General features: G+C 43.6%; 1 protein-coding gene across 3 annotated transcripts in view; it reads left to right on the top strand.

The window, feature by feature from the left end:
* The first annotated feature begins 28 nt into the window (after positions 1–28).
* The window catches only part of RNF41 (ring finger protein 41), a 33,485-nt gene continuing 19,565 nt past the window's right edge, over positions 29–13,948 (top strand). Inside the window, exons 1-2 of one of the 3 annotated variants that reach the window (XM_066616509.1) lie at positions 29–124; positions 4,941–5,085. The gene's annotated coding sequence lies outside the window, so the exon portion shown is untranslated. Of the gene's footprint in view, positions 125–1,064; positions 1,115–1,139; positions 1,204–4,940; positions 5,086–13,948 lie in introns of those variants that run through there. The other 2 variants (XM_066616511.1, XM_066616512.1) reach the window with 2 other exon arrangements.

Genomic DNA, 13,948 nt, shown 5'->3' with positions numbered 1-13,948 from the left:
CGCTCACTTCCGGTTTGCTGTTGGCGAGTTTCCGGCGGTGGCCGTGGCCGTGGCTGCTGCTGGGGGGGGGACAAGGAACGGGGTGGCGGAGGAGCGGCTGATTCGAGGTCGGGCCTAGGAGGAGGTACGGGTGATGGCGAGGGAGAGCGGGCTTGTTCGTGGCTTTGCGGCCTCTTGGGAACGGCTCGGGGGTGCTGGGAGGGCTCTGGTGGTGGGCGAGAGCGGTGGCTGCTCGGGGGCGGCTGCGCGGCGTGAGAGCCCCATCTTGTGCCTGCCTACTCAGAAGTAAGTCCCATTCTAGTCAATGGGGTTTTCTCCGAGGAAAGAGTGGACAGGCTTGCAGCCTAAGAGCCCCATCCGATGCATGTTTACTCAGAAGTAAGTCACATTGTAGTCAATGGGGCTTCCTCCCAGGAAAGTGAGGACAGGATTGCAGCCCCAGAGCCCCATCCTATGCCTGTCTACTCAGGAGTAAGTCCCATTAGAGTCAGTGGGGCTTACTCCCAGAAAAGGGTGGGCAGGCTTGCAGCCTAAGAGCCCTATCCTATGCATGTTTACTCAGAAGTAAGTCGCATTCTAGTCAATGGGGCTTCCTCCCAGGAAAGTGAGGGTATGGTTGTAGCCTGAGTTGGAGGAGTTCTGACGCCGGCCATAGCGCCCTCCTGGAAGGGGCGGTGGCTGCGCTGCGTAGGGGCAGCCCGTGGCTGGAGAGAACTAGGGGGAGACCTCTGAGGTCTGCTTGGGATCTCGGAGAGCGCCTGGGTGGTCCTGGCTGCTGGAGCGTTGGGCTGGGTGAGCGTGAGAAAGCCCATCAGGAGAGGAAAAGGAGGGTGGAGAAAATGTTTGGCGCTTCGTGGGACAGAGGAAAGAGAACACTGCCTTGCCCTAAGTAGCCTCGACCGCCTCTCAGCCGTTTCTTCCCAACGTTGCATACACGCAACAGGGACCAAATGTGTACACGTGTGGGCTGGGTGCAAATGGGTTAAATATTTTCTCAGCCATGCGTCTGGCTTGTTTAAGGAAAATGGGTGGTGTTTCTAGTCCTCCCTCCAAGAAGCTGAGGGAGCAGCAGATAGTGGCTCCCATTCCAATTTTGCCCTTGCAATTCTATGAGGTAGGATAGATAGAAGATAGTAAGAGCCCAATCCTATGCATGTCTACTCAGAAGTAACCCCCATTTTAGTCAATGGGGCTTACTCCCAGGTAAGATTGCAGCCTAAGTTGTGTAAATTGAACTTCATGATTGGGGGTGGGGGAGCTGAACCATGCACGGTCTCTTTCCTGGGGTAGCCCCTGCACTACTTTGGGGGTTGTTGTGAGGCCGGCATTGGGGGGGGGCAGAGGAGGAGGTCCTGAGCTCTTTAAAGGAAGAGAGTTGAGGAATAAAGATCTGACTAGTAGTTATTTAATGCTGTCAGTGTTGGTGGTGCTTTGAAGACAAACAAGAGAACATGACCCGCTTGGGAGCACTTTGACAGTCTTACCATAGCTGCAAAGGCAGAAGTCTCTGGTCAAAGGTTTGAGTGAGAAGTGTGAGTGGTGACTCAGGGAGGGTCTGTGTGGCAGGATTGCTGGGGAAACTCTTTTGCGAGATGAAAGCTAGGAGCCTGGTGGTTGAAACTGGGATATCTATGCAGGAAAGGACAAGGGATACTGGAGCATGACTGAAGGCTACATTGTGGGCCCTTGTCAAGAATGATTGTTTCAGGGAAAAAAGGAGAGGCTTTATTGAGGGAGCAGCCGACTGGGAAGAGCCAGATAAGCAGTAGTATGGGATGTAATGGGGTTTGAGTTTTGTTGGTAGACATGTGATGTGGATTGGAGAGAAGTAATCAGTTTTGGGAAGGTTTTGGCTAGCATGCCAAGTGCCTGGGGTTAGCAATTGAAAGAAATGACCTTCAGATATGGCCAAAGAGGTTATTTTACTGGGTTGGGGGGGATGTTTTCAGCCCTTTCTTGGAAGTTGGACTGGAAGAAACCTGGCAGGCAGAAGCAAGTAGAACTTTTCAGAGCTCTGCTCAGGAAATGAGGTTCCTTGGGTGAAAGACCTTGTGGCATGTCCTCATTTGAGTGGGGGGGGGGGGAATCTGGAATACCAAGGGCTCATAGCTTGGGCTTGGGAAGAATTGCCTTAGTACTTAACAGCCATATTTTTAGTGTAATTTAAGAGCAGTGGTGGTGACAGCTCATCCTGTTCATGATGGGAAAGCAGGTTTTTGTTCATTAAACCCACTAAAGAAATTGCAAGAAGGGAAATAAAAGAAGATGTTTTAAGCTCATTCTTTTAGGCATATGTGAAGAAGAAACTCTTAAGACTGAAATCCTTACACATTTACCTGGGAGTAAATCTCATTGAACTCAGTGGGGTTTACTTTGAGTAGACATGTCTAGGATTGCACATGTACATTATGTTAAAGTTAATGATTATGTTCTTATTGGCAATAAGTTATTGCAGATTGTTAGCTTTACTTGATGAGGCTATTGTGATCCATACACACAGGAACATGTAATGATTGGTATAGAAATATGTAATTTTAATTAGAATTGGCATGGGTAAAAGATTACCAATGTGTAACAGTGGTAGTAATTTCCTAGATGTTTATCTGTCTAGACACAGGATGATTCTTCACTCTGAAGATCTTAAGAATATCAGAAGAGCCTTGCTGGATCAGGTCCAAAAGCCCTTCTAGTCCAGCTTCTTGTATATCACAACATCCCATTAGATGCATCTAGGAACACACAAGGCAACAAGATACAGTCAGTTCTCGTTATCTGCTGGGGTTAGATTCCTGGAAAACGTAGACAATTTCTTGAAAAACAAATATAACTGACGGCTGCGATTACTGCAACTGCCTCCCCTGTCAGTCATGTGTCTCTTCCCCCCCATGGCACCAATGCTGCCTTCTGTTCACAAGGAGGCCATCTCCTCCTCCCCCCCACAACCTCTCACCCCTGCCTGTGTCTGTGCTGAGCCCCCACCCCACCTCATGCACTGCTGCAGTATTCATGGATAATGAGAACAGAGTCACAGATAACGAGAGGTGAATTTGCAGGTAGTGAATTCACATATAAAGAGAACTGACTGTACCTGTTTTCTGCAGCCACTCTCTTGCATTTGGCATTCAGGGAAAGGCTACCTCTAAAAACCAGAGGTTTCATGCTGTCATCATGAAGTCATGATGATGATTTCTAACCTGTGATGGACTTCATAAAGTCATCATGATGACTTCTAACCTGTGATGAACTTTTCCTCCATAAATCTGTCCAATTCTCTTTTAAAGGCATCTAGGCAGGGATGTACCAGAGCCACACTTCCAACTGTCATCAGCACTTGAAACCTGTATAGATTTTTCCTCCATAAACCCCCATAAATAATGGGTCCCTTTTAGGGAGAAGGGCGGGATACAAATAAAGTTTATTATTATTATTATCATCATCATCATCATCATAAATCTCTCCAATCCTCTTTGAAAGGCACCTAGGCCAGGCACCCAGGCACCATCACAATAGCCTGTGGCAAGGAGTTCCACAGATTAATTAGAAGCTAGTTTAAGAAATATTCTGTTTTGTCTGTTCTGACTCCAGCCAGTCAACTTTAATGGTTGTCCCCTAGTGCTGGTTTTGTTTGAGAGGGAAAAGAACTTCACTCTATCCATCTCATGAATATTTATGTATGTCTCAATCATATCTGTCCTCAGATACCTTCTATCTACACTGAAGATCTCCCAAACATTGTAGCTTTTCCTCATAAGGAAGTACTCCAGTCCACTAATGATTTTGGTCCCTCTCTTTTGCATTTTTTCCAATTCAACTGTACTCTATCCTTTTTGTGATGTGGCGGCCAGAACTGGACACAAGATCTTCGAAATGGCTAGTTTCCGATTGTGGCTTTTGTGGCACAAGCCTCTGCTTGTTCTGCTACACCCCAGCTGTCTCTGTGGTGCCTCTTAAAACGTCTGTCTCCTTGCTATGTCTCTTTGCGAGTTTTTGTCAGTACTAGGTACCTGGGGCTGCTCCCATGACCGCAGCGTACATGGATTGTACTTTGTCTTTTCCTGTTTCAAATAAACTCTTTGTATTGTTCCTAGTGTGTAGTTACTCTTTCTCAATAGCAGTGCAGATAATTGGTGCTTCCCAGGTGCAGGAAGCATAGCAGGCTGCTAGTAAGAAGGTGTTGAGGGATATCCCTGTGCCAACTTAGGGAGGCACTTAATTTTATACCTTGCTATTGCAAAGCTGAGCATAATGTCAGACACTTAGAAGTTCTGACTCAGAAAATAATATGGTATATGGAAGTTACACTTTTCTTTGAGATAGAAGATTAATGGTTGCTTAGGTAAAAGGTGTGTTAGATTTATGTAGGTTCAGGAAAACAGGTTGCAATGTAGAAATTCTATTGGATAAAAACCAAGTGATAGTAGTTAAACAACATGATTAGACAACTTGTTGCTTCGTGTTAACCTAATTTCTGTTGCCATTGAAAATAGCACAGAAGACATGTACACCTTATAATTATTCCGAGACTTGGCTGAAATTGAATGTGTTCTTGTAGGTATTTACTGGAACTGGATATTAGGATATTTGAAAATCAGTGTTTAAGACATTTATCAGCATTATGTTCTGAATAATTTGTCTGGCCCAAGGGTATGGAAATGGACTCCCAGTAATTTTAATGAGCTGTCTTGGTTTTTATAATTCTATGTGTCAAATAAATTATTGGCACAAAGTGTACGTAAGTACATGTTTGAGGTATCAAAGCGATGGTGAGGTAGCTGATTTAGTTGATGAAATATTATTTCTTGGGTGTGTAAATAATGCTATAGACTTTCCTGTGATAGTTAAAGGGAGGGTGGATAAAGGGAGTATATATTGCTTTTAATTGGCACTTCTCATGTTGTATTAAGTATGGTCCTATCTGCTTTATATTCCTGTGGTAACAGATCCTGGCTTCAAAAAGAAATGATGTCTTAGTCCGAATGAGGCAGAGGAGCAAGAAGATGGGCCACTGTGAGAGGTTCCTTCAGAAGAGCAGCCCCAAATCAGCTTTGTTTTGTTGCTGTCCAGGAAGGGATTCTACTGCAGAAGGTTAAACTTTTGTTTCATTTGCTTTCACAAAATTTATTCTTTACAGATACTTAGATTTTAAAATAGTAAATGTAATGTGCTTGGCTCTTAGTGTGATTTTCCTTACCACATTGACAATAACTATGACTCCAAGCTGGAAATCATACCACTTGCAAGTAAAAATAAATTGTTAGATGCTGGATCCTTCTTTTTCAGAAATAGGAGTGACCATTTAGCACCAATTCCTGAATGATGGCTCAGGACCCACTAGTTGGGCACAGGAGTTGCGCTAGCAGCTTAATGGCTATGATTGTTGGGGATAGCATAGCACAGGAAATGATGAAGAGAGGAAATAAGGCTCCACTGTTGTCTGTAAAAGACAACATCCCTTTCCAATAAAGCAGTGGTTCCCAAGCCCTTTTAGCCCTTTTAGCACTGGAATGCACTTTTGCACACCATCACACCATCAGGACCTACATAGTTTTACAAGACTAAAAAGAAAATCTTACCAGCTCAAGCCTCTATGGAGGGAGGGACTGTCTTCTGGAACACTTGTTGAGCTCCACATGCATAGTATCATTCTGGTAGCCTTGCACCCCTTTGCCTGACCTTCCACATGAGCCAAAGTGTGTTTACTTACTCATGAATAAATGCAAATAAGTGACTTAGTTTCGCTTTCCATAGGGCTCAATATGTTTGTTAGCTTGGAGGAAGAAACTTCCTTCTTGGGTGTTTTTGGGGGACTGTATTCATCAGTTCGGAACAATTCTGGTGGCGTTGGATTCCTCTTGGCCTGCCCTTCACTATGGACCAAAGTATGCTTGTCTACTCATGAGTAAACATATGGTATCGTTCGGTTTCCATAGGATTCAATGCATTTCGCTCGCGTGCTGTCAGCTTGTCACTTTCAGCTTCATGACCCACTCACAATCAGGTTGCAACCCACAGTTTGAGAAACCCTGCTCTAGACTAAGTCATGGTGAAAGGAGAGATTTAGCATATTCATAAAATTCAGGAATCCTCTCTTGGTATAAGAACTGGTAACAAATATCAATTTTTATACTCAAGGAAAAATAGAATTTTAGGGAGGGAAGACAAAATTACAAAGTTCAGGTGTTCAGGGACCTCTTAGGGTGATGGAGCATGAAGCAGAGAGTATTCCATGCAAAAGGAGTAGAAAAGGCAACAAGGATGAAAGGTTGCTGAAATGATACAGCAAGTAGAGAGAAACACACAGAGAAATGTATTGGGAGCATTTTGTGAGATAAGAGACAAAAGTAGGAAGGAACAAGGTTGTGCACGCTTTAAAAGTCAGTTAACTGAACAAAGTAATAGGAAGGCAGTGAAAAGAAACTTACAGAAGGACATATGGTTGTAGCAAGCAAGAAAATCCATGCATCTAGCAGCAGGAATGTGAGAGGCCTACTTAATAAAATTTTGTAATAGTCTAAATTAGACAAGATTAATGCTTAGATTAGGGTTTAAATCAGAAACTCTTTGCTTTCCTATGTTCCTTTCTGCTGTTAGCCCTTGCTACTTCATTCCACTTTCTTTTGATCTGCTGGAATATGAAAGTAAGGAAAGGTAGGTGGCCAGGCAGTTCTCATATCCTAAATATATGCTGGGAGCCTTATGCGTCTATTTTCTTGTCTTAGAGGTGGCAGTGATGAATTTAAGCATTTTGCTAGAGGCCGGCTTGTTCCCTCATTTGTAAAATTTTCAGCTTGAGTATTATGATTAGTTTTGGAGGCATGATGTTCTGAAGTTATTTGTTAAAGCATACTATTACTTGTGGAGAATCTGCTTGGCACTGGGTAAAAATTGCTTGGTCTGTACAACTCTAAGATGATCTGTCTTCTGTTGAGAAAAAGCTTACTCTGTGTCTGCATTTTTCCTGGAAGAGAAACACTTTGTATGGGCAAAGTACACCTAAAAAGATGTAAACCTTGATTAAGTAACACAAAATAAAAGTACTCCAGTTAATTCCATGGGTTTTTTTACTATTCTAGCACAACATTGTTTCTTAAACTGTGGTTTGGGACCCACTAGGTGAGTTATGAGCCAATTTCAGGTGGGTCCCCACTCATTTCAATATTTTATTTTTATATATTAGACTTGATGTCAATATGGTATGTGACTGCAATTTGGGGAGATCTGTACTTTTAACAGTCTACAATGTAACATTACACCAAACTGGAGTTAACAAGGGAGAGGTAGCTTTACACAAAGGAAGGTATTAGCTAAAGCAAATAGTTCATGTATGTTGAAGAGATTTTTTGACCTGGAGATTGTTTACATAGAAAGATTCCTCCTCCAGCTGTATTTGTATCTGGTCATGCATGCTGTTTTCCAAGATGCTGGAAACAAAATGAGTCACGTGATAGCTTCAACCTTTTCTTATGGATTGTTTTCTGTTTGCCTTGAAATCAGCTCATGATTGGTTGATGTGCTGGTTGCTATTCAGCATGTTTCAGTGGAGGAGTACTAACTTTTGTGATATCTCATGTGAGATGAACTAACTGTATTTATTGCACGATAAGCATGATACTGTGGAAATGACCTACTAGATACCCTTCAGAAGAGATGAATCTAGTTTTACACTTTCCCAATCTGAAAAAGCAAATAGACACAATACTGGCAGAACAAATAGAGATGCATGCTCACTTGATTTGTGGTATGTTTAATTTTGTTCCATTTTGTTTTTATCTTGTTTTGGTTATTTTATGGGTAATCTACTTTGATTATTTTATATAGAAAAGTGAAGTTAAAAATATTGATCTTCTTAACTTGCTTAAAGATACAAATATATCTTTTACTTTTTCCATCATTTCCCCCCTTCCAAATCTTCCCCCCAAGTAGTCTGTGAATTGTTTGGAGATTTGCTTTGGTTAATCTCTCTCCATTGGTTATGGGGGAGAAAGGTGACTGGGGGAGACGAAGTGACAGTCATAAATATTTTGCTATGGTGGTAAATTCATGTTGGGGAGTTACCCATGTTGGATTATCATGAATTGCATGAGAAAAAAGTGCTAGAAAATAGGATTTGCAGATCTACTTCCTTCTTGATCCTGGCAATAGATCCAAACTGTCCTTTTCTACCAGGTGAAAGCCCTGTGAATTCTCGCCTTTTCAGTGAACAAGAAACAAGCTCAGCCTCTCATTTCTGAATTCTTATTTCTGAATATTTGCTGTGAATGTGTCCATTTTAACCAGGCCAGTGTTATCTGCAGTGTTCTGGAGCCAGAACGGCTGTAGCCCAGCACTTGAATATTTCAAAGCCCTCGGTTTTGTATTTCTGTAATTGATAACATAGCTGTGTAGCAAGCAAGAATGGCTGTCTTTCTCTTGCAGTCTGGGAGGGAGCACTTGAAGGTACGGAGGCAGGCGCCAGTAGTACAGTGTCTGTTATATAATGACTCTCTCTGCCAAGTGACATTCTGGCAGCAAGGTGTGTTATGCATATCAAGGACATTACCATGTTTGGAAGCCATATTGAAATGAGTCTGTGTAAGTGCTTTCACTTGTCTATAATTGTGTAGGTTAAGGGAAAAGTTCTAGATAAGGTGGAATCTTTTTCTCTTCCTTTTAATGGATGCTTGAGGTGGCTTAGATAACAATGTCTTTGGCTTGTATTTGTAGCAACAGTGTTCACCTTCATGCTTGACTTTCCTGTTTTTATGCTACACTTATTTTATATATTGCATCTAATCCTGCGGTGAGCCCTCTGTGACCCATCATATCAGAATGGGGAATGAAGGCACATGGTCTGTGCATCTGACTTTCCCACGCACCCTTGACTACCTCCAAGGCAGCTGGGATCTATCCAGAAGAAGAGTGGCCGTTTCCACCAGGAAGGGAAAAGTTCAAACAAGAGGAACATAAGAACATGTCCTTCCTAATTTCTCCTCCCCATCTGAAGGTTCCTATCTGCTGGGGTTCCCTCAGTGTGGAAGCTGGTTGCTAGAAGAGCAAGCCAGGAAGCCAGCTAATCTGGCTGATCCTGCCCCTTAGCACCGATGCCTCCCCTTTGGGGCATTAGCCCTAAGCAGTTTGTCAGAGCGAAAGGGACAATAACTCTTAGTGGTGCTTAGAAAGAACTAGGCAAATAACTTGGAAAAAGTCTCAATTCCTCTAGGCCAGCAGTTCTCACATTTAGTACTGGGACCCACATTTTAGAATGAGAATCTGTCAGGACCCACTGGAAGTGATACGATGATCGGAAGTGACATCATCAAGCAGGAAAATTTTTAACAATCCTAGGCTGCAGTCCTATTCACACTTACCCAGAAGTAAGTCCCATTTACTATCATTGTTAAAAGAATATACATAGTAACTTGTTAAGACTACAAGTCTGTAACATTTCCCCAAATTCAGTCGCATACCATGGTAGCATCAAGTCTAATTTATTAAAAATAAAATATTGAAATGAATTGGGACCTACTGTTTGAGCAATACTACTCTATACCCATCTGAGTGGCAGGTCCAAAGAGAAATCTGAGATCAGTTCGTTGAACTTCCCCTTAGTCTTAGGCAGGTTGATATATTTGACCCTGGACAAGTGCAAGCAAAACTCCATGAGTTGCTTCCATCCACATCCAGGTTAAGCCTTTTTTGTGGACATGCAGCTTAAGGGGTCAAGATGGAGAAGCTGCCCAAGCTGACTCATCCAAGCCATCACCATGTTATGCATATATAGTGACTTTTTATTAGGGCAGAGAGTCTCATTCATGACACCTTGCACCCCATGTCTTGAACTGTCCATTTGTGTTTTTCTCTGTTACATACTTATCAAGCAGGACTTGAGTTGCGTCCTACAGCAGCAGGAGAGGAAGCCAGGGAAATGGCTTCTCCCCAGTGATAGGGGCTACTGCTGCGTATTTTCTTGCTGTGCAGAGCCCTTAAAGTTACATGTAGAGGCTGGATGTAGCTGCAAGGAGTTCTTAGTTTATTTATTTTTCACATTTTTACACCACCCTTCTTCCCAGAAGTTTGAGGTTGTGTACCTGGTTCTTTCTCTTCTGGTTGTTTCCTCAACACAACAGCCCTGTGAGGTAGATGAGACCAGGAGATAGTGACTGGCCCAAGGTCTCCCAAGAAGCTTCATGGCTGAGCAGCGATTTGAACCTGGATCTTCCAGGTCTAAAACCAACTCCCAAACCACTACACCATTCTGGCATGAACTTCCTCTTCTCTCTCCCTTTCCTTCCTTTCTTCAGTATGGAGCTGTGATGCAACAGTCCTTTGCTCCATGTGTTGTATGGACTCTGGAAGTGTACTTTAATTGTAGTTTACAAACCAAGGCATGAAACTTAATCCTGGTTTATGAACCAGGATTTTCATTTTGGTTGATAAACCAGGTCTCCAGATGACACTTGGAGTTGTGATTTAACAAACAAGAATTCTTGGCCATGTGAAGTGACGAGGAGTATGTTAGCTTGCAGCTTGTTTAGATCATGTTCCTGACCACATTGGCCCAAGAGTCCTTGGTTCTGGGTTTGGCAACATTGTTTCCAAGAATTCTCATTTTACTTTATAACTAACAGCTGGGTTGTTGATTTGCAGTTACCAGAGAGTTGCAACTGCAGACAATGAGTTAGGCATTTGTTGTCATTATGAATCTCAGCTATTATTTTTTGTGTTGCTGGCTTCTCTGTAGCTTTTGATGTATCCTAGAATAAAGATGCATATTATACATGTAAACCACAAATGCTACTGTTAGTAACCTACACTATTTCTGTGACTGAAATGCTAGTCATTTTTTGTTTATGAACTGTCTACTAGTGGACTCCTAACATTATGTTGTGATATAAAACGAGAATGAGTAAGTCTTGCTTGCTATTCATTTTGGAAATCAGAGTTACCCAAAATGTTGTTTTAAGATACAAGCATCAGCAATATCTCAGATCAGTCTCTTTTTAAAAAAGATATCCAGATCTTTCCACTTGGTTCAGAAGAATAGTCTGTGGTTTTTAATTGTAGCAGTCTAATCCTTCTCTCTCCTATTCATGGCATGGAAATGGAATTTTAAAAGCTTTATACAGTTGTACAGGCATTATGTAGAATTTGCTGCTGCAAGCTAACAGTCATATGATGGAATTTGACTTCAGAAAGCAAAACAGTGTAATGCAGTTGGTGGTGATGGAGGACTTAGCCATCAGGTTGTAGCTGAAACTGCAGAGTGTTTCATGGGGAAATATTTGTTGCCATTTTATGTTAACCTCATGTTGCTGCGGAAAAATCTATACCTTATCTGCTTACTACTGACTTAAATTAGCAAGATCAACAAAAGTGAAAACTTTGTTAGTGAAACTTAACAAAAACTTAATTTTTGTAACTGTTAAGCAACACGCCTCCATGTGATCAGTACCAAAATGATTTCTGTTGAAAACCTTTGCAAACACTTAAAGCAAAAGTACTTTGAGTAGTAGGGTCTGTATGGGACTCTATCTAGACTTCATTCAGTATGGATACTTGGCAGCTTTTCAGATATACTGTAGGTAGGTTATTTGGTTACTGATAAAAGAAATGTTAAATAAGCCTCTTTGTAGAATTAAAATGTGGCTCTCAACTTTTAATCTTCCCTTTGTATTTGTATTGGCAACCTTCAGTCTCGAAAGACTATGGTATCGCACTCTGAAAGGTGGTTCTGGCACAGCGTCTAGTGTGGCTGAAAAGGCCAATCCGGGAGTGACAATCCCTTCCACACCGGGAGCAAGTGCAGTCTGTCCCTGGTCTGTCTCCCTGGCTATGGGCCTTCCTTTTTTGCCTCTTTGCCTCAGACTGCTGGCAAAGTGTCTCTTCAAACTGGGAAAGGCCATGCTGCACAGCCTGCCTCCAAGCGGGCCGCTCAGAGGCCAGGGTTTCCCACTTGTTGAGGTCCATCCCTAAGGCCTTCAGATCCCTCTTGCAGATGTCCTTGTATCACAGCTGTGGACTACCTGTAGGGCGCTTTCCTTGCACGAGTTCTCCATAGAGGAGATCCTTTGGGATCCAGCCATCATCCATTCTCACGACATGACCGAGCCAACGCAGGTGTCTCTGTTTCAGCAGTGCATACATGCTAGGGATTCCAGCACGTTCCAGGACTGTGTTGTTTGGAACTTTGTCCTGCCAGGTGATGCCAAGAATGCGTCGGAGGCAGCGCATGTGGAAAGCGCTCAGTTTCCTCTCCTGTTGTGAGCGAAGAGTCCATGACTCGCTGCAGTACAGAAGTGTACTCAGGACGCAAGCTCTGTAGACCTAGATCTTGGTATGTTCCGTCAGCTTCTTGTTGGACCAGACTCTCTTTGTGAGTCTGGAAAACGAGGTAGCTGCTTTACCGATGCGCTTGTTTAGCTCGGTATCGAGAGAAAGAGTGTCGGAGATCGTTGAGCCAAGGTACACAAAGTCATGGACAACCTCCAGTTCATGCGCAGAGATTGTAATGCAGGGAGGTGAGTCCACATCCTGAACCATGACCTGTGTTTTCTTCAGGCTGATTGTCAGTCCAAAATCTTGGCAGGCCTTGCTAAAACGATCCATGAGCTGCTGGAGATCTTTGGCAGAGTGGGTAGTGACAGCTGCATCGTCGGCAAAGAGGAAGTCACGCAGACATTTCAGCTGGACTTTGGATTTTGCTCTCAGTCTGGAGAGGTTGAAGAGCTTTCCGTCTGATCTGGTCCAGAGATAGATGCCTTCTGTTGCAGTTCCAAAGGCCTGCTTCAGCAAGACAGCGAAGAAAATCCCAAACAAGGTTGGCGCAAGAACACAGCCCTGCTTCACTCTGCTTCGGATGTCAAAAGGGTCTGATGTGGAGCCATCGAAGACAACAGTGCCCTTCATGTCCTTGTGGAAAGATCTGATGATGCTGAGGAGCCTGGGTGGACATCCGATCTTGGGGAGAATCTTGAAGAGGCCATCTCTGCTGACCAGGTCGAAAGTCTTTGTGAGATAATAATAATAATATAATAATAATATACAGTATTTATATACCGCCTTTCTTGGTCTTTATTCAAGACTTTATTCAAGGCGGTTTACACAGGCAGGCTTATTAAATCCACGCAGGGATTTTTACAAATTGAAAGAAGGTTCTCTCTTTCAAGAACCACCACATTCAAGATGTTACGCTCCGATCTGGTTTAACATTCTGGCCTCCATCCTCCCACGCTCCGAGCAGATGGAACAGCTCAGCTGCAGCTTGCCAGCTGCTTCAAGGTCGCACGGTGTCGGTGGCCTCGAACTGCCGACCTTGTGGATGTTAATCTTCAGGGAAATGGAGGCTCTACCCTCTAGACCAGACCTCCTGCCCATCTATGAAGATCTATGAAGGCTATAAAGAGTGGCTGTCGTTCCCTGCAACACCGCCTTGTCCATATTCGGCAAGAAGACCAACAAGGCGGCAGACTGGTTTGAAGCCCACTCTGAGGAGTTGACACCAGTCATTGAGGAAAAGAAGAGAGCTCAAGCAGCATACAAGGCCTGTCCCAGTGAGCGCAACCTGCAGGTCCTTTGAACTGCTCGCAGCAAAGTCCAACAGACTGCCAGGAGATGTGCTAACGACTACTGGCTCCAGCTCTGTTCCGAGATACAGATAGCAGCTGACACGGGCAACATCAAGGGGATGTATGACGGTATCAAGCAGGCCCTAGGTCCAACACAGAGGAAAATTGCCCAACTGAAGTCTGCCACAGGTGAGGTCATCCAGGATCGGGCGCAGCAGATGGAACGCTGGGTGCAGCACTACTCTGAGCTATATTCCAGAGAAAATGTAGTCACCGAAGAAGCACTGAACAACATTGAGTGCCTGCCTGTGCTGGAAGAGCTTGACAGTGAACCAACCCTAGAAGAACTTCACGTGGCCCTGGACTCCCTTGCCTTTGGCAAGGCACCTGGAAAAGACAGGATC

Source organism: Tiliqua scincoides, chromosome 2, assembly GCF_035046505.1.
Source record: "Tiliqua scincoides isolate rTilSci1 chromosome 2, rTilSci1.hap2, whole genome shotgun sequence".
NCBI classification, from domain to species: Eukaryota; Metazoa; Chordata; class Lepidosauria; order Squamata; family Scincidae; genus Tiliqua; species Tiliqua scincoides.
Note: the sequence above shows the minus strand (reverse complement) of the source record. Positions and strands in the feature narration are given on the sequence as shown.